The sequence below is a fragment of the Diplotaxodon limnothrissa genome, linkage group LG3 (assembly GCF_057381915.1).
Source record: "Diplotaxodon limnothrissa isolate DT_005_m linkage group LG3, D_limnothrissa_male_GT1.1, whole genome shotgun sequence".
Lineage (NCBI taxonomy): Eukaryota > Metazoa > Chordata > Actinopteri > Cichliformes > Cichlidae > Diplotaxodon > Diplotaxodon limnothrissa.
Window position 1 is genome coordinate 7974725 of NC_140598.1, and position 19908 is coordinate 7994632.

Here is a 19908-nt window from a genome sequence, read left to right on the forward strand (position 1 = left end):
GAATCTTCTAAATCCAGTGGATGATGTTCAGGTTGTGTTTGTGCTGATTACAGAACCATGTGATGTGATGACTGCAGTGAAGAAGAGCAGCATATACTGTCACACAGCCCCGATAGCAACATGACTCTGGACCAGATCTGTAGACCAGGTCTGGACTGGAGTCCACCTGTGCAGTGGAACAGATCAGGATGGGATCTGTTTGTTGTTGTCACCTCTGAAGAGCTTTGACGTTCAGTTTTAGACAGTTAAAATCATTATTTGCGCCTAAGAAAGATCCAGTGTTTCTGGTCTAAATGTGTCATATAAATGCATAAACCACAGGATTTACCACTAAGAGCTCCTGTCTGGCCAGAATGCCGTTAGCCCCCTGTGTGGATGTTATAGTGTGGACAGGGTGAAGGCCAGATCAGTGAAAGATAGAAGAAAGCAAAGGAATAGAAGAAAGAAAAGGGACAGAAAAGAAGGGTGGTGGGGAAAAGTCGAGGGTGAAGCAGATGTACACAATGGGTCTCTACCTGCTGCCACAGATGGAGCTCCCACAGCCAGGGGAAGGAGTACTAGCGGTCCAGTGCAGCGGCCAGCCAACCACTGCAGAGGCCGGCCACTTCAGAGAAAGCCAAAGACGGGACCCTGGACCCCAAGTACCACCCGACACCTGCGGGAACCCCGACTGCGCAGCTAAGAGGAACAAGCCATCCCCAGAAAAAACCCTCATAGGAGCAGGCCAGCAAGTCTCACACCAGTTGTGACATCACATCCTGTGTTGTGCGACACAGTCGTTGTGGTGCGTTGGTCAGTATTGCTTAATTTTTGTAACTTGATCCATTGTGCCGTGGTCGTTGCAATCATGCTCATTTTCCCACCATTTTAATGATGATCCTGCACTGAAGCTCAGAGAGACACGAATACACAGAGTGAGATGTTGAAGCAGTTTGAAAACTTGAATTTGTGGAGAGAACTTTTGTTAGAGATTTTCTACATTATACATTATAACCAAATCTCTATAATACAATATAATCAAGTAAGCCTTATATTCTATCCAAGTAAATCTTATATTTTAACCAAGTATGCCTTATATTTTGTGTGTTCATATATTTTCACATAACCAAGCCTATTGTTGAAGAATCACCTAACCAAGTCTATTGTTAAAGGAAAACTGATACATTCCTTACCTAAGTGTCTGAAATGTTTGACAGCATGATATAATGATGCATTCTTTCCTATAGTGTCTGTGATGTCAGATAAAGCATGATATACTTCTGTATTTTTATCCCAGTGTGTGAAAGATCAGATAAGCTGATTTAATGTTTAACCTCTCGTCAACATCTGTTAAAAGAGGAAGTACTATGTAACCCATTTTTGCCTTATAAATAAAGCAAGCGAGCCTGTGCTCGGTGTGTGTGTCTTCTCAGAGGCATTCACCCGTGCGCACGTTTTCTAATTACACTCTGAGTCGGTCTGCAGTTGTCTCATTTCTCTTACTTGTGTTTTGAACAAATGTCTACCCCTGACATTTAATTGGTCCTTCGTAGCCGGAGAACTGACTGTTATTTTTAACGTCTAGTTTTCCACAGACGGTCTTCATCGGATCCTGACGTCGTGACGCCTGCGCTGGAAAAGAGTCTGTGCACAGCAAAAGAAAATCCGGGAGCGTGAATTCGATCTCCGGTCAGCGTCTTATACAGGCCTTCACGGCTCCAGGACCCGATGAGCACCGGATCCAAAAACGCAGCGCCACAGTAAGGTGAATATGAAACACTGCATTCCATCAAGCGTTAAAATACGTTGATATTGAGATTTTCCTTTAAAATAGTGTAAACCTGGTTAGCGCCGACAGATCTCAGTCCAGAAGGGACTTAGGAGACAACAGGCAAGAGCGATATTCTAGAAATCGCTATTAAAAGTTCCGGTTGCTCTGGGTAGCAGCTGTAACGGAACGAGTTCCGGTCGCTCTGGGAGTGGCTGCAACGGAACAGGTTGAAGGTGTTACATGAAATAGGCCTATGGAAAATCTCAATAAAAATTATAAAAACGCGCTTTGTTTGTGTTGAAATAGAGGAGTGAGTTGTTTTTACGACCCAATAAGCGGTCGAACCACTTCTCAAACTGTTTTCCTGTGTACACTCACGTATTGGTTAAAGTGGAAAAAGGGTTGTGCTTCATCACGTAAAATCAATAACCGCTCTCTCGGATAGCGGGAGAGTAGAAGGCTGTTATTGAAAACCCATTCCCACTTTTTCATGCCAAAGAAGGTGTCACAGTTCTGACGTAATTAGTTCAAAATGGGTAATTCTAAAACTAAAGTAAAATTAACAGCAGATGAAGAAAAGCTTGAAAAAAACTGTCAAAATGCAGGAAGAGTCAGTGCAAATAGGTGGAGAAATCCACATAAAATTTATTGTCCAGCCTGGCAAGGCAAATGCAACCAAGAGTCAATAACTGCTTTAAAAGCTGCTTTGCAAAAAGAACTATTTGAGGAAAAAAGTCAAAAGAAAAAAGCAAAACGTGTAGCAGAATGGCGACTTTTCAAAGCATGGGAGGCAGAAAATGATAAACGCAGTGCTAAACGTGCCCAAAAACAAGAAAATAAAGATAAACAGAAAGCTGCAGGAGAGGAAAAAAAACCCCCTCCTTATGCTCCTCAGCCCACACACACAGCAGCAGCAGCAGCTGCACCAATTCCTGCGTCACCGCTTCCTGTAATCTCTCCTCACAACCCTTTTGCTCCAGATCCCTATGCTGAGGCAAAACATCACCTTAATCTTATGACTAAACATAATCACTACAAAAAAGAAGGAACTGTAGGTCAGTTTCCAATGGTTGCCTTATCAAATCCTAGGTATGGGCAACCCAGTGGGCCCGTAGACGCCCAAGGAATCATACCAATAGACGGAGAACCTCTGATATACGCATTCCGACCCTGGTCCCATAAGGACAGAGAGAATGTGCTAAAAGATGTCACACCCCTTAATGAAGGTTTTCAACAGTGGCGAAATGCAGTAGAATTGATTCGTCGCGGTTGGGGTTTGAATGGGCATGAGATGCAGCAAGTTCTTCAAGATTTATTAGGTTTACGTTTTCCTAGAGTCAGAGGAGCCTACACAGGAAACGACCAAAACGGCGATGTGCTAGGACCAGACACTCCTCTGTTAGATCAACAATTAAATGACTTGTACGGCAGAATAGAAATCAATTTAGCCCCAAGGCCAGATTATGGAAAAATAGGAGAGTGCAAACAAAAGGAAGGAGAGACAGCATCAGACTATCTGGATCGCTTGCGTCCTGTTTTCGGGCAAAATTCAGGACTGAACCATGATCCAAATCCACAGTCTGCTTTTCAACAACAATTAAAAAATGCCTTCCTGAGTGGCCTAATGCCCAAAATAAAAACACATGTAGACAAACATTGGGTGACACAAAACACAGGCACTTTGCCTGACGCCCTGCAATATGCTGAGCATGCAGTTAAAGTGTATAAACAGAAAGAAAAAACAGAAGGAGTTTTCATGATTGACCCAGAGACAGGCTTTATAGCTTTCTCAGGACAACAAAAACACACAGCAGGTTTTAAGCCACGTAAGGGAAAGCAGAAAGTAGGACAAAGAAGAGACAAAATAAATATACAATGTTATAACTGTGGTAAAATCGGGCATTTTGCTCGAGACTGTAGAAGTGTAAGCAAGGAACAAGAAAGTGATGATGACAGGCGCAGACGCCGTGATGAATGACTAGCACGAGAGGAAGGAAGTGAAACAAGTGAAGGGGAAGTTTACAATATTGAACAACTACTGCTAGGATCAGAAGCAAAGCCAACAGTTATAGTACACGTGAATGGTGTCCCAGTAAAATTCCTTTGTGACACAGGAGCGTGTAGATCTGTCTTAACAGTAGAAGTCCCAAATGTAACTTTTTCAAAAGACACTTTAATTGTGAAATCAGCCTCAGGACATGTGACATTGCAACAGCTAACCGTTCCCCTCTTTATGTCACATAGAGAAAGTGGCCGTGGCTGCAAAAATCAGTGCATCTATGACCCATCTTGTCCACTAAATTTGTTAGGAAGAGATGCTTTAACAAAATTAAAAATAGGAGTTATCCCTGAAGAAAGTGGCATGCAAGCCAGACTCCTACTCTCTGAAAGTCAGAGCCAAACTGAAGACATTTTTGTTTGTGAAGGTTTAGGTGAGCCAAATTATTACTGGACCTTAGATTTACCAAAACTTGAACCTCTGGAGGCCAAGGCTAATATGTACTTACCTGAGCACTCACACAGGCAGGACCCAGCAGAATACCACAACACCCTGTGGTATAAACATGTCCCAGGCCCAGACAAAATTTATGATCAGCAAGTGCACAGACTAGGACCACAAAAACTAGTCCTACAACATCTGTATGTAACACAGAGTGGCAATGCAGTATGCTCAGTGTTGCAGACAGATGCAGCGCAACGCATAAATAAAATGTTGAACCCTCATGTATCTGTTGCACGCAACGACCAAACGCCTTGGTCTGAGTTAGGCACAGTGCTGAGAAATGTAGAAATGGACAGATATGACAAAACAGAGTGTGAGGGCTGGCAAAAAGGCCATAGAACAGGGTGCATGAGACTCACGCTGTGTTGGCCGGTGACAGCCACACCGGCTACACATTTAGCCACAACAGAGCAAGACGAATGACAAGTGTTAACAGTTGAGACACATCCTGAACTAGAAAAGCTACCACAAACATTATGGTCTCAAGGACCCACAGATGTAGGCCTAATAAAAGAAGCAGATCCAGTAGTGGTGAAAACTACAACCACATATAGGCCTGTAAAACCACAATATCCCTTGAGTGCAGAGGCGAGAGAAGGAATTGGACCAGTCATAGCAGATATGCAAAAAGCAGGTATTCTCGTGAAAACTAATAAAGCCACGTGTAATACACCAATTTTTCCAGTAAAAAAGGCTAATACAGGAAAATATCGCCTAGTTCATGATCTAAGAGCAATAAACGAGGTAACAGAACAAATACCTCCAGTGGTTGCAAACCCACACACAATTTTAAATCAAGTGACGCCAAAAGAACAGTGGTTCTCTGTAATAGACTTGTCCAATGCTTTCTTCTCTGTGCCTCTACACCCTGACTCACAGAAGCTATTCGGATTCACCTTTGACAATCAAAAGTATACTTATACAAGGTTGCCTCAAGGATTCCAGAATAGCCCCACTCTTTATGCAGAGGCTTTGAGGAAATCAATGTCATCTTGTTCCCTCCCTGCTCCAGGGCAATTCCTGTTGTATGTAGATGATATATTGATTACAGGCCATACACAGGATGAGTGCAAAACAAACACACTGATAGTTTTGCAACATCTCGCAGAGCAAGGCCATAAAGTATCACAGCATAAATTGCAGTTGTGGAGCCAGGAAGTGACATACCTTGGCCACAAACTAACAGGACAAGGCAGACAGCTGTTAGACAGCAGAAAAGTAGCTGTACAAAATGCTCCAAAGCCAATTACTAAACAACAAATGATGAGTTATTTAGGTCTGTGCAATTTCTGTAGATGCTGGATTCCAGAGTATGCACTGCTGGCCCAGCCACTACAGAACCTCATTTATGGTAAAGACCTAGCATTAAAAGACAAAATACAATGGACCCCAGAAGCAGAAAAGGCTTTTGTTGATTTAAAAATAGCATTGCAGACATGTACCGTCTTAGCATTACCAGACTATGAAAAACCGTTCATTCTCCATGTTGATGGTGCAGGAGGGTACATGAAAGCAGTCTTAACTCAAGCTTTTGGAGAAAAACAATGCCCATTAGCTTTCTACTCATGCAAACTTGACTCTGTAGCTGCTGGTTTACCTACCTGTGTTCAGGCGTGCGCAGCAGCAGCAGAGGCAGTTAAAAAATGTGCAGACATTGTTTTGGGACATAAGTTGATCATCAAAGTCCCACATGCTGTGACCTCTATTTTGCTCCAAGCAAATCTCTCTTTCCTCACACACGCCAGACAACTTTCTTATGTGGGGATTTTACTTTCGCAATCACACATCACAATAGAGAAGTGTGGCCAGCTAAACCCAAGCACACTTTTGCCGACCCCTCTGGATGGAGAACAACATTGTTGCATTAAAAAATTAGAGGAAGACACAAAGCCTCGCAATGATATACATAGTTCCCCCCAGAGCAGTTTCAGTAATGTTTTTGTGGACGGCTCAGCGTCAAAAGATATTTACGGTAGAAATTGTGTGGGTTACGCGGTCACAACTGTTGATGCAGTGGTAGAGGCAAAAGCTCTCAGTTCCTCAAACTCTGCTCAAAGCGCAGAATTGACCGCAGTCATCAGAGCATGTACACTGTACGAAGGTCAAAGTGTCAATATACACACAGATAGCCAATATGTCTATTCAGCAGTTCATCATTTCGCAAAAATATGGCATAACAGAGGAATGACAACGTCCTCAGGCAACCCAGTTCAACATGCAAACCTTCTAAAAAAGCTATTAGAAGTAATAACGTTGCCAAAAGAATTAGCACTATGCAAATGTGCAGCTCATCAAAAGGATGACACAGAAATAACAAGAGGAAATAACTTTGCTGACAAAGCAGCCAAAGCAGCTGCAGAAAAACACATTGATGTTTTAACAACAGAAACCATAGATTTAATACCATTAGAAATACTAGCAGATGCACAGAAAACAGCATCGCTGAGTGAACAAAAATCTTGGTTGAGAGATGGAGCAGAATTAAAAGACAATCTCATGATGTGTAATGGCAAACCAGTCCTTCCAAAATCTTTGCATAAAACTGTCGCATTAGTGACACACGGAGTAACGCATGTGTCATCAGGAGGGATGGTTTCTATACTCAATAAACAATTCTATACAAAAAATTTTGAAAGTTCAGCAAAAGAGTTTATTAGAACATGCATGATTTGCCAAAAACACAATGCTCAAGGCAATTTAAGACCAAAACGAGGCCGGTTCCCTACACCGCCACACCCATTCCATACTATCCACATGGATTTTATAGAACTAAATGAATCTCAATCCTCCAAGTATGCACTTGTGATAATAGATGTATTTTCCAAGTGGCCAGAAATATACCCAGTGAAAAAAGCAGATGCAATCTCAGTAGCAAAATGTTTGTGCAACCATTTCATTCCAACATATGGCATTCCGTCTCTGATAAGATCAGATAATGGTACACATTTTGTAAATGAAGTGATAAGTAAAGTTTCTGAAGCTCTAGGCTTTAGCATAAAACATCATTGTTCTTATCATCCACAAAGTGCAGGATTAGTCGAGAGAACTAACGGCACAATTAAACAAAGATTGAGGAAATGTATGGAAGAAACTAAAAAACCATGGCCTGAATGTCTAAGCTTAGTTAAGTTATGGATGAGAATAACTCAAGGAGCAGGTGGTCTAACGCCATTTGAAGTTGTACATGGCAGACCCTTCCCTCTCCCCATAACTAGTGAGCCAATTAATAAATCTATTGCAGAAACAACAATGGCAGAATGGATGACAAAACTGTTTGAAAATAAAGAAGTGATTTTAAGCAATCAACTGCCGAGTGATCTATCTCCAGTCTCTTGCAGGTTGAACCCCGGTGATTGGATTCTGATTAAAGTCCTCCAACGAAAAAATTGGAGTTCTCCACGGTGGGAGGGTCCCCATCAGGTGCTGCTTACTACACCAACAGCTTGCAAAATCGCTGAAAGACCTTCGTGGATCCATCAAAGTCACGTGAAGAAAGTGTTTGCACCACAATAAGACGCCGGTTCCCCCGACTCTCAAGTGATCCCCTGGTGAAGGAAAGGGCTGATTGGGTATACCCCGCCCTTTACCTTCTCGCCAGTGGTCTCCTCACTTGGAGCCCGGGTGTGCCTGGTCGCCCTGAAGAACAAACACATAATAAAGAGTGACCCATCCCACCAAAGAGAGGAACCAATGACAACACCGGGGACGCCTGGAATGCAGAGAGCCAGCATGATGAATCTAGAAGAAGAAGAGCCACCAGCCCCAGCCCCAAAGCTGTTATGCTTAAGTGCTTGTCACTTTCAACGGAAATGGTTCATGTGCCGCCTGATCTGTCTGGTGGCCGGTGTCATCTTAGGGGTGATGCTCTTCTGGCTGATACCTGGAAGAGCCCTCAGAATAACACCAACTATTCCCCGTCTCAAGAGGTGGACCCATGACAACTCCCATCTAACTGAGATGACCCAAGATCACATTCACCCTTGGATGAACAATGCCTGGTACCGATACCTATACAACACCATAGAAGAAAAAGAATGTTATGTCTGTTCTCACATGCCTTCAACTTCAGTCTACCCCACCATATATGGTCGCATAATGGACAGTCACTGGCAAAGTGAATGTGCAGCAAGTTTTGCCAGCATTGGAAGACAACACTTTGCAATCGGCATGAAAGCTTCACTCCCAGGTGCAAAAGGCCTGAAGAAGGATGGAACCTGTGACGACAAATTCTGGGTAGATATGACAGTAAAAAACAGAAATGCTTCTGTCCCTTTCCCTGTTTTTATGACCCATACAGAGAAGTGGCATCCTCTGTGCTTCTACCAAGCGCCAGGGCAAGGACGCCACCCCCTGGGCCATACCAGCAACTGCAACGCAACCTATGGAGGAGTAGGGTATGGGACAGTCAACCTAAATCAACAGGTAAATGGCACCTATTGGGTACAAGGTATGGCATGGCTGTGCGGACAGCGTGCGTACTTTATGTTGCCACCCAACTGGTCAGGATGCTGTGCACCTATCTTCATTTCAGATCACACTTTTAAGATAACAGTGCACAACAAGACCAGAGTTAGGCGTGATGTAGAAATCAAGCCTCATGATTCAATCCTTGGAACAGACGTGCCAGAGAACTTCAAACTCTGGAACACCGGCGAAAAGGTAGTACACGCTCTGTTTCCTTGGACAGGAGTAGGAAAGCACGCACTACGAATAGAGACTTTAGACTATCGCTTTGGACTGTTTTTAAATGCTTCCACCCGCATTGACAAATCACAGAATGAAGAAATTGATGCAATCCGCATCACTGTCATGCAACACCGAGTAGCTTTGGACATTGTTCTTGCAGAGAAAGGAGGTCTCTGCATACTGTTCAACAAGACATGTTGTACTTACATACCTGACAACATACACTCATTAAACATGACAAATGCTTTGAATGTTCTGAAACAACTAAGAGACGCTCAGCAACAGGACTACGTAACCGATGAGCAAGGCTGGTGGGACTGGTTGCTGAGCGGCTCCTGGAAATCTTTGCTGATTAAAGGCCTGTTGGCCCTATGTACTATGATGTTTCTATTTTGCATTTTTGCTGCTTGCATTATCCCTTGTCTGAGACGCATGGTGATGAGTATGTTTAATCGTACTTTAGGAAATTTTGTCTTGATCCAGAGGGATATGGAGGATCCCTTTCGCCAGTATGATATGCTAAATAGGGAAGACAGAGTAGAGAATGTCTATTATAGTCTTAACAGAGCTGATGTTTAGATACTTCACTGAATGACATGCAAGTTGAAAATGTGATTTAACAAGTGACTATGCATTGATATAAACATGTGAAATATATTAACAACAGGAGGGAAATGTTAGAGATTTTCTACATTATACATTATAACCAAATCTCTATAATACAATATAATCAAGTAAGCCTTATATTCTATCCAAGTAAATCTTATATTTTAACCAAGTATGCCTTATATTTTGTGTGTTCATATATTTTCACATAACCAAGCCTATTGTTGAAGAATCACCTAACCAAGTCTATTGTTAAAGGAAAACTGATACATTCCTTACCTAAGTGTCTGAAATGTTTGACAGCATGATATAATGATGCATTCTTTCCTATAGTGTCTGTGATGTCAGATAAAGCATGATATACTTCTGTATTTTTATCCCAGTGTGTGAAAGATCAGATAAGCTGATTTAATGTTTAACCTCTCGTCAACATCTGTTAAAAGAGGAAGTACTATGTAACCCATTTTTGCCTTATAAATAAAGCAAGCGAGCCTGTGCTCGGTGTGTGTGTCTTCTCAGAGGCATTCACCCGTGCGCACGTTTTCTAATTACACTCTGAGTCGGTCTGCAGTTGTCTCATTTCTCTTACTTGTGTTTTGAACAAATGTCTACCCCTGACAACTTTGCAAAAAATACCCTCAACAAAGTCGTGGCTTCCAGGTTTGGCTTCTCCTTATCAGCTCGTGTGGTGTGATCCTGTCTGAATGGTCTAATTTAGGAGAATAGTGCAGCGCCTTCTCCCGCCTTAACGACAGTTAGAAACGACTGCATCTGTGTGCTGACGAGATGAGTTAAATGACCATTGTGGCGGGTATGATGGTGCCAGGAGTGGTTCCAGGGGTGGCGCCACAGGGGCATTGATCCCAGCTGAAATTTGATTGGCCCCCTGAATCAATTTCACACGTTGTTGTGCAAATGGAATAGACCACAGGTGGAAATTATAGGCAATTAGCAAGACATCCCCAATAAAGGAGGGGTTCTGCAGGTGGTGACCACAGACCACTTTTAATAATGGATTGCATTTATATAGCGCTTTTCAAGAACCTCAAAGCGCTGTACAATTCCACTATTCATTCACTCTCACATTCTCACACTGGTGGAGGCAAGCTACAGTTGTAGCCACAGCTGTCCTGGGACAAACTGACAGTAGTGAGGCTGCCATATCGCGCCATCGGCCCCTCTGGCCAACACCAGTAAGCGGTAGGTGAAGTGTCTATCCCAAGGACACAACGATGAAACTGTCCAAGGTAGGGCTCGAACAAGCAACCTTCCGATTACAAGACGAACTGCCAACTCTTTTGCCACGATCGCCCACACTTTTCAGTACCTTTGCTTTTTGGTCTGGTCACTGGTCACAATTCTATTGCTTACTTATAAAATTTTAAACAATATGGCACCTGACTACTTAGCTGATCTCCTCTGTCTGTACAGCCCTCAGAGAGCACTAAGATCATCGGACCAACTGCTCTTAGTGCAACCTAGGTCTCGGCTGAAGACCAGAGGAGACCGTGCCTTTGCCGTTGCTGCACCCAGGCTATGGAATACTCTCCCTCTTCATATTCGCGCGTCAGATTCCATTCAGTCTTTTAAATCACGTTTAAAAACGTATTTGTTTGATCTGGCATTTAAGGCGAATTAGGGTAATTTACATCTGGCTCTTGTAAAATTATGATATTATTTTATGCCATGTTAGACCCCGAAATAAAGATTGTGAATTATTATGTAGTTTAAGTTGGCATTATTCTCCTGAATTAGAAGAAGGTGATAATTATTGCAGTATTTAAACTGATTTGCATTGCATTAGACTGCTGATTTATTGTGAATGAATGATATTGTTTTATGATGCATTATACTGTTGAGTTATAAGGAATACTGTTCGCAGAAAGTCATCGCCTTATTTGTCTGATTAGAAGAGAATAGAACATGCTGGAGTTTTCTGCCCCATCTCAGCACGAGCAGATAAACAGGGAGCCAAGGTCGTAGCTTAGGCGCCGTGTGAGAGAAAGAATGTGAATGTTTAGGCTTTTATGATAAGATGGGAGAACCAGAGGCTATAAGAGTTTGAGCAATGCTCCACCACTTTGAGATTTGAGGCTGTCTGCATCAGTGTCCATCTCCCACGTGTGTGATCATTAAATCATCGTTTGACTCAACCCGACCGGACCAGTGTTGTTATTGTGGTTTTTCTCTTGTCTCCATCCCCAATATTTTGAACCTTAACATTTTGGGGGCTCGTCCTGTGGTATTGGGGTGGAATTTAAAAGTTTGGACGGTCCGAGGTTGTCGAACGGACAGGCACGAGCCAGTGGTCTGATTTGAGTGGACAAAAGCCGGCTTATCTAAAGGTAAGGCACTACCTGTTGAATTATTTCCAAAATGTGCCAAATTGGATATGACTAAATTAAAGTCTACTCACTGAAATTACTGGTAGAGTGTCTGTTTTGATTTTGATGAGAATCACCGTGTGTTATGCAGTTAAAGTTGCTTAAGAGTATTTAATGAAGTTGAAGAAATATGAAACTGTTCCAGAAGTAACAGAGAATGTTGGGTTTGAGTCCCTGGATAGTGAGCTGAAGGCTCAGGTAGTTTAGTAGGGAAATTAGGACAGAAACTGTTCCAGAAGTAACAGAGACTGGTTAATAGTTTTACAAATTAGGTCAGAAACTGTTCCAGAAGTAACAGAGACTGTTTAATTGGTCGTAAAAAAGTTATCTTTCTTTGGTTGGACCCGTTATGGTAAAATTTCTCAAAATCGGTTAGGTGAAAATTATTATAGGACGGCACCAGAAGTTGCTAAGAAGCACATAGCCCGGGGGTTACGCCCCCTCCTAGTCGTGGACGCGCGGCTTTGACCTGTCGGCGAACAGGGTTAGTTCAGTTTGGCTTATCTGTGGGGTACAGGGCATCCTGAAATAAGCTAGGAGTTACCGAGTCTCCTCACCATTTTAAACGGTGTCATGTGCTTGTTTGGATACTGTTAAATTGAGTTAGGGATTTTAGAAATTAGGTCAGAAACTGTTCCAGAAGTAACAGATACTGTTTAATTGATTACAAAAAAGTTAACTTTCTTCGGTTGGACCCGTTATGGTTAAATTTGTTCTTTAGAAATCAGGCCATAGGCTGTTCTGGAGGAAACAGATACTGGTTAATTGATTACTCGTTATTTTAAATTTGTCGAAATTTCTTAGGTGCTCAATCTGTTAGGCCTGTCAGTGATTGTAAATACAAGACGTCTTTTGTAATATAAAATAATAGAGTTTTGCCTGAGCTTGGTGTGAGACTGTGTGTGACGTGCAGCTGCGGCGCTGAGGGCTATTTTTAGACTGTGTGTGAACATGCAAATGAGCTGTGAACTACACAGAGGACTTTTGCTTCCTGTTTAGTGTGTTTTGTGGGATTTGCAAATAATGATACAAGCTTGTAATAAAAACGCTGATTTTGTTGATTATAATATTATAAATAAGGATTTGAATGACTACGCTGAATGTTTGATGTTCGGCTGGATTTTAATATAGAAGAGATAAATTGTGTTTGAGTAAGACCGGCACTTCAGTCGGCAGAGTGTGATTGTGATGAAAATGATATTAAATAAATCTCTTAGTGTGTTGATACAGGTGGCTACGGGCCTGGACCACCCGGCCCCATGAGCAAACAAAAAGTTAAGTTAACCCACTGTAAAATTATGATATTATTTTATGCCATGTTATACCCCTAATTAAAGATTGTGAATTATTATGTAGTTTTAGTTTGCATTATTCTCCTGAATTAGAAGAAGCTGATAACTATTGCATTAGTTAAACTGATTTGCATTACATTAAATTGCTGACTTGTTGTGAATGAATGATATTGTTTTATGATGCATTATATTGCTGAGTTATAAGAAATACTGTTCGCAGAAGGTTATTGTCTAATTTGTCTGAGTAGAAGAGAATAGAGTGTGCTGGAGTTTTCTGCCCCATTTCAGCAGGAGCAGATAAACAGGGAGCCAAGGTCGTAGCTTAGGCGCTGTGTGAGAGAGAGCATGTGAATGTTTAGGCTTTTTATGATAAGGTGGAGGCACCAGAGGCTATAAAAGTTTGAGCAATGCTCCACCATTTTGAGATTTTGAGGCTGTCTGCATCAGTGTCCATCTCCCACGTGTGTGATCATTAAATCATCGTTTGACTCAACCCGGCCGGACCAGTGTTGTTATTGTGGTTTTTTCTCTTGTCTCCATCCCCAATATTTTGAACCTTAACAGCTTGGGGGCTCGTCCTGTGGTATTGGGGTGGAATTTAAAAGTTTGGACGGTCCGAGGTTGTCGAACGGACAGGCACGAGCCAGTGGTCTGATGTGAGTGGACAAAAGCCGGCTTATCTAAAGGTAAGGCACTACCTGTTGAATTATTTCCAAAATGTGCCAAATTGGATATGACTAAATTAAAGTCTACTCACTGAAATTACTGGTAGAGTGTCTGTTTTGATTTTGATGAGAATCACCGTGTGTTATGCAGTTAAAGTTGCTTAAGAATGTTTAATGAAGTTGAAGAAATATGAAACTGTTCTGGAGGTAACAGATATAATGTTGGGTTTGAGTCCCTGGATATTGAGCTGAAGGCTCAGGTAGTTTGGTAGGGAAATTAGGACAGAAACTGTTCTGGAGGAAACAGAGACTGGTTAATAGTTTTACAAATTAGGTCAGAAACTGTTCTGGAGGTAACAGATACTGTTTAATTGATATGTTAAAATTTGTCAAAATTGTTTAGGTGAAAATTGTTATAGGACGGCACTGGAAGATGCTAAGAAGCACATAGCCCGGAGGTTACGCTCCCTCCTGGCCGTGGACGCGCGGTCTTGACCTGTCGGCGAACAGGGGTAGTTCAGTTTGGCTTTAACTGTGGGGTACAGGGCATCCCGAAATAAGCTAGGAGTTAGAATCTCCTCACCGTTTAAATGGTGTGATGTGCTTTTTTGGACACAGTTAAATTGAGTTAGGGATTTTAGAAATCAGGCCATAGGCTGTTCTGGAGGAAACAGATACTGGTTAATTGATTACAAAAAAGTGAAGCTTTCTTCGATTGGACCCGTTAACTTAAATTTGTCGAAATTTGTTAGGTGCTGAATCTGTCAGGCCTGTCAGTGATTGTAAATATAAGACGTCTTTGTAATATAAAATAGAAGAGTTTTGTCTGAGCTTTGTGTGACCCTGTGTGTGACGACAGCGCACTGCAGCGCTGCGAGCTATTTTTAGACGGTGTGTGAACATGCAAATGAGCTGTGACGCGCACAGAGGACTTTGCTTCCTGTTTAGCGTGTTTTTGAGTTTTATAATTTTGATTTGCAAACAATGATACATGCCTGTAAGTAAAACGCTGATTTTGCTGATTATGATACTACAAATAAGGTGTTGAATGACTAGGGTGTGAATGATGTTGGGTTTTAAAGCTGAAACTCAGAGAGGAGTGTGTTGGGAGACTGGCATGTAGTCTGCAGTGCAAAGGTGGGCGTCTTGCCTGCTAGTCTATTTAACAGTGATGAAAATGATATTAAATAAATCTCTCAGTGTGTTGATACAGGTGGCTATGGGGCTGGACCAACTGCCCCCACAAGCACGGCGGCCGAAGCAAAATTATAGTAATGGAAACCAAACTCAGCAAGAATCAGCAGCTGTGGAAAAGACAGCAGCTAGCAGAGAATTAAAGGAGAAATTAAGAGAAGTTTTACACATAAAATTGCGGCCAACAGACTTGTGGAGGTTGGGAAGGCGCCTGGAGCATCACAACAAGAAGGTGAAACAAAAACACACACAAGCAGAGAAATGTGAGAGAGAGGCACGTGCTAGAGAAATGCCTCGTTTGAGAAAAAACGTTAAATTAGCCCATGTACAAACGCACATACACGCAATGAAGAAACAGCTTACACCCATGAACACGTGAAGATTTTCCAGCAAGTTTAAAGCAGTGAAACTTAACATACACCCGCCGTTACACAATAAAGTTTATCCACTACTAACAAATAAACCCTCTGGGTTGCAGGACAACAACTTAACTTCAAAAAAAAAAAAAAAAAAAAAATCACAACCAGTGATAACACGACAAATTTAGTGGTTAATAAAAGTCAAACTGTGACATGTTTTCTTCTGATTGATTAATACAAGTGATTACTGAATGAAAGAAAATTCCATTTTTGTGCTTTAAACATGATCTTAAGAATTTTAACATGTACCTGTGTTGTCCTGTCAGCTTGGTGAGTTATGAGAGGATTATATGGTGAGAAAAAACAAAAAAAAAAAAAAAAGGGGGAGAGAAGGCTGACACAGGGCCTGGTCCCGTTGTTTTTCCCCTCTCTGAGTAACACAGCCAATACAACATGATTTTCCTGTTCGTTTGTTTTTGTTTTTGTTTTGTTTTGTTTTTTCTCTTTATGCTTGATTACAGGCTGCTTTGTCGGCCCGGAAAAGCCGAGGCTGACCCTGGACTCCTGCTCTCCCCTCTACCATCTTTGCTCTCTCCTCTACCATCTTTGATGTGACCCTGACCAAATGCTAAAGCAGCTGAACCCGCAACAACAACTTGAAAATGTCAACAGTGCTGCAGGAAAATGATCTCATGCAGCAGAGACGGAGAGCGGTAATCCAAGGCCCGTTTCACTACACGGGGAGATTTCTGTCAGCGTCTTTTCTTTCTGAGAAGATTGAGAAAGGCCCGGCTCCCACCACCGATTCTGACCACCTTATATAAAGGAATTATTGAGAGCATCCTGAGCAGCTATATCACTGTCTGGTTCGGGAACAGCACCATGCCGGACAGACAAGCACTACAGAGGGTTGTGCAATCAGCTGAGCGCACCATCCGCTCCGAGCACCCTGACCTGCACTCAATCTACAGCAGGCGGTGCTGGACCAAGACCAGGAAGATCGTGAAGGACCTCAGCCATCCCAACAACAGACTGTTCTCTCTGTTGCTGTGTACGTGACAAAGAAACATCTGGATTTGGAAAACGAGGCACTCGCAAAGCCACCAGCATTGTGCCTGATTGGACACACCCCTCTCACACACTCTTTACATTCTTGCCATATGGAAAAAGACAGCTTCAGCTGACAGAGCTGTGACGAGACGCCCATCAAGCCCAGATGAAAAGTGAGGCCGAGCAAAACCATGCTGACCTTAACCACTCTGCATTAAAACTGTGCAGGACAGTGACGGACCAACAATGACCATCGGGCAGCAAAAAGGGCGTGCCAGAGACAGGAGGAGTAACTGAGGTCAGGAGGCACCTCAGAATGGACAAAACACCAGGAGAAAATAAGCTGAAGGCACAGGTGTCGGGGCTTGGCCAGGAGCTGACCTCTGAGAAGAGCCGAACAGCAGAGCCGCAAAAGGCCGTGGAGCAAAGCAAGGAAAACATCAATGGACTTAAATCTGATTTCTACGGAAAAGACTCTGAGGTTTCTTCCCTCAATAAGACCTCGAGGCATCAGAGCAGAAACTGAGCATGGCCCAGGAGGAGCTAGCTGAAAATCGAACCCATCAGGCTTGGAGTCCTAGACACCGGACTTGAAATCAGGCCGGAGCATCCTGGAGCTAGATGAGCAGTGTGATTTGTCCGGTCTGCTATGGAGCGAACGTTAGGGGGATGGCTTCCTGTCGCCTCTGCCGTCCTCCGATCGCTCAGCGTCCTGGACTGCCCAGCTCTGGACTGAACGCTCGGGCCGAGACACCCAAACAACCATGGACTCCATTCCCGTGGAATGGGACCACGACTACGACCTGAGCCGTGGGCTTGAGAGTGCAAGAAGGGATCCCAGAGAGCCTTGAGGCCTGTGTAAAACTAACAGAACAAAGATTGAGGTCTTCCACTGGGGAGGTGGAAGCTGCAGACTCTCCTATACACCTTCTGGATGTCAGCCGTTCCACCTGCAAACAAACGGACAGCAGTCGCACTTCTGCAAGCAACAAACGGACATCCAGACAATTGAGCTGCGTATCAAAACCCTGAAGGAAGACCGAAGCAAAAGGGTCAAGTTAAGGAGGAGCGAAAAAAGGAGAAGATGCTGGACACTGGAGAAAAGGACTGCCTCAATTGGGGCCAGAACCAGTATGGACAGAACTCTGAGCAGCAGCACCAATGGATGCAAACAGACTGAAAAGGAGGAGGGCAGGACCCAGGGCACGCTTCAGGCCGTGGTTTACCCAGAACACTACAACAGGAAAGTGATGAACACAAACACCCACACAAACACACACATCTACATGCACCGACTCAGAGTGAAAAGAAACATACATATGAACATATGCACTCGTTGATTGAGGGAGAAATGACACACACACACACACAAATTAAAATGTTGATTCAATGAACTGAGAAGTGATCCACACACACACACGCTGATGCAATGAAGAATGCTTTACTAACAAATGCTGCACACAAACATCCAAATACGGAGTTGGTTACAACAGCAAGAACTGATTGATTATTTATTGCTTAAATGTATTTCATGCCACGCAGAGGGCATTTGTGTAGATTTAGAGGACATGGTCTGAAGCACTTTGATAATGAAAACAATGTCTGTGCGTGATGTCTGTTTATGGCTCAAAGCCTCCACTGAATTGTTTACTGTGCTTCACACAGTCTAACAAGGAGCAGTGGTACAGAGCGAAAATGATGAATGAATGGTGTGAGTTTTATTTCGGAGAATATGAAAAGGTTGTGTTGATTCAACTTAGTTGTTTACGTTTTTGCCAAAGTAAAGAGTTGGTGTGTAACTAGTGTCCACTATTGAGTCAAGTAAATCCAACATGTTTTGTTGGTGCAAAAAGGAGTTTTGGTTGATCTTTGGGTTTTGTTTGACACTAGGTTGATTCTATCAGTGAGGTTTGGATTGTTCTCTTTCTCTAAAAGAGAGAAAGATGGTTTGAACTTTGGACATGTTTGCAATGGGCCCCAGTATCTGTTATTATATGAGTGTTTTATTGTTTACGTTTGTTTTTGCTTTTGTTACAGTGCACTGAGATAAGAACATCTGAGAGGTGTGATCCACCGGTGGTGATATTTTGGTATTTTGTGAGTTCCTGATTTAACAAATCAGCTCTTTAATCCAGGCCTGAGAGATTGAACTTTAAAGCGCTATAAAATATTCTTATTGAAAACAGTCGCAAAGTATTTTTTCTCCATGATTATAATGAGCTTGGGAGAAAATTGACTTATATGGGACACTGATCCTGAAGCCTAAAAGGATTGCAGCGAGTCAATCCAGTCCAAAGAAGGAAAAACAAACAAGGAGCTGTTTCCTTTAAAATGATGACGTCATCTTGCTGGTGATGGAGCCTCGAATAGGCTACGCGTGAGACTCCATTATCAGCAACTTTTGGTATGAATGTGTGTGGATGTATGCATATGACTGACGACTAAAAATCATGGACTGACGACTAAAAGTTTAACTGACTTGATACTGAGACAAAAACGGTGCTGACTTTAGGATTATTGAATGTCCACAGACAATTCACCCAGCCTGTAAAAGAAGGGTGGATGTTTTGTTTTGTTTTGCTTTGTTTTGTCTGCAAGAACAGAAGAATGACAGAGACTAAAGAGCTGTAGCTTCACAGCAGTGTGAACTGCAGACTGAACCCTTTGGTTGCTAATTTTGAGCTACTGATGTTTGCATTAAGGAAATTGTGTTTTAGTAGCTGTGTTTTAATTAAGGTATTACATTATATTGTTGGGAATATTAAATGCTAAAGTGAAGAAAAGGTTTGATCCCACTCATGACTGAGCATGTTATTATTAACCATAGTGGGTCACTATAGAGAGTCAATTAATTTTAGAAAAAACAAACAAACAAACAAAAAACCCTCCACCGAGGTCTATGAATAAGAGGGGAATGATAGACAGCCACACTCAAAATGGAGATATGTAATGATAAACACTGGTCCCCGTCTTTTGGGCGTTCTCTTGAAGTAGTCAACAATTTAAAAGTAAGATAAAATAACAGGGGCATGTGCTGAGGGGTGGTGCTGCACAAGAACAAGAGTAAAATAAAGAAAATATTGTTTTTAGAAGTGCAAATTAAAATGTACCATTACACTCAGAGGATCAATATGAAGCTTGATATTTGTTAATTTTGAATGAAGTACATGAGTGGTGACTGTTCTGTCCTGAGCTTTTGTTTTTACAGCACCCGCTTGATCACACCAACAGTTTCTCGCCACCGAAGAGGGGTACTTGCAAAAATAAAGAACGGGGAGGAATATCATCAAAACTGGAAACAGGTAATCCCCAAAGGGGGTGATAACGCCATAACTTTCACTATGGTCAAATTCTCAAAATTTGACCCTCAAAAATTCTTCAAACATTTAGACACAAAGTGGAGATTTAGATACATATAA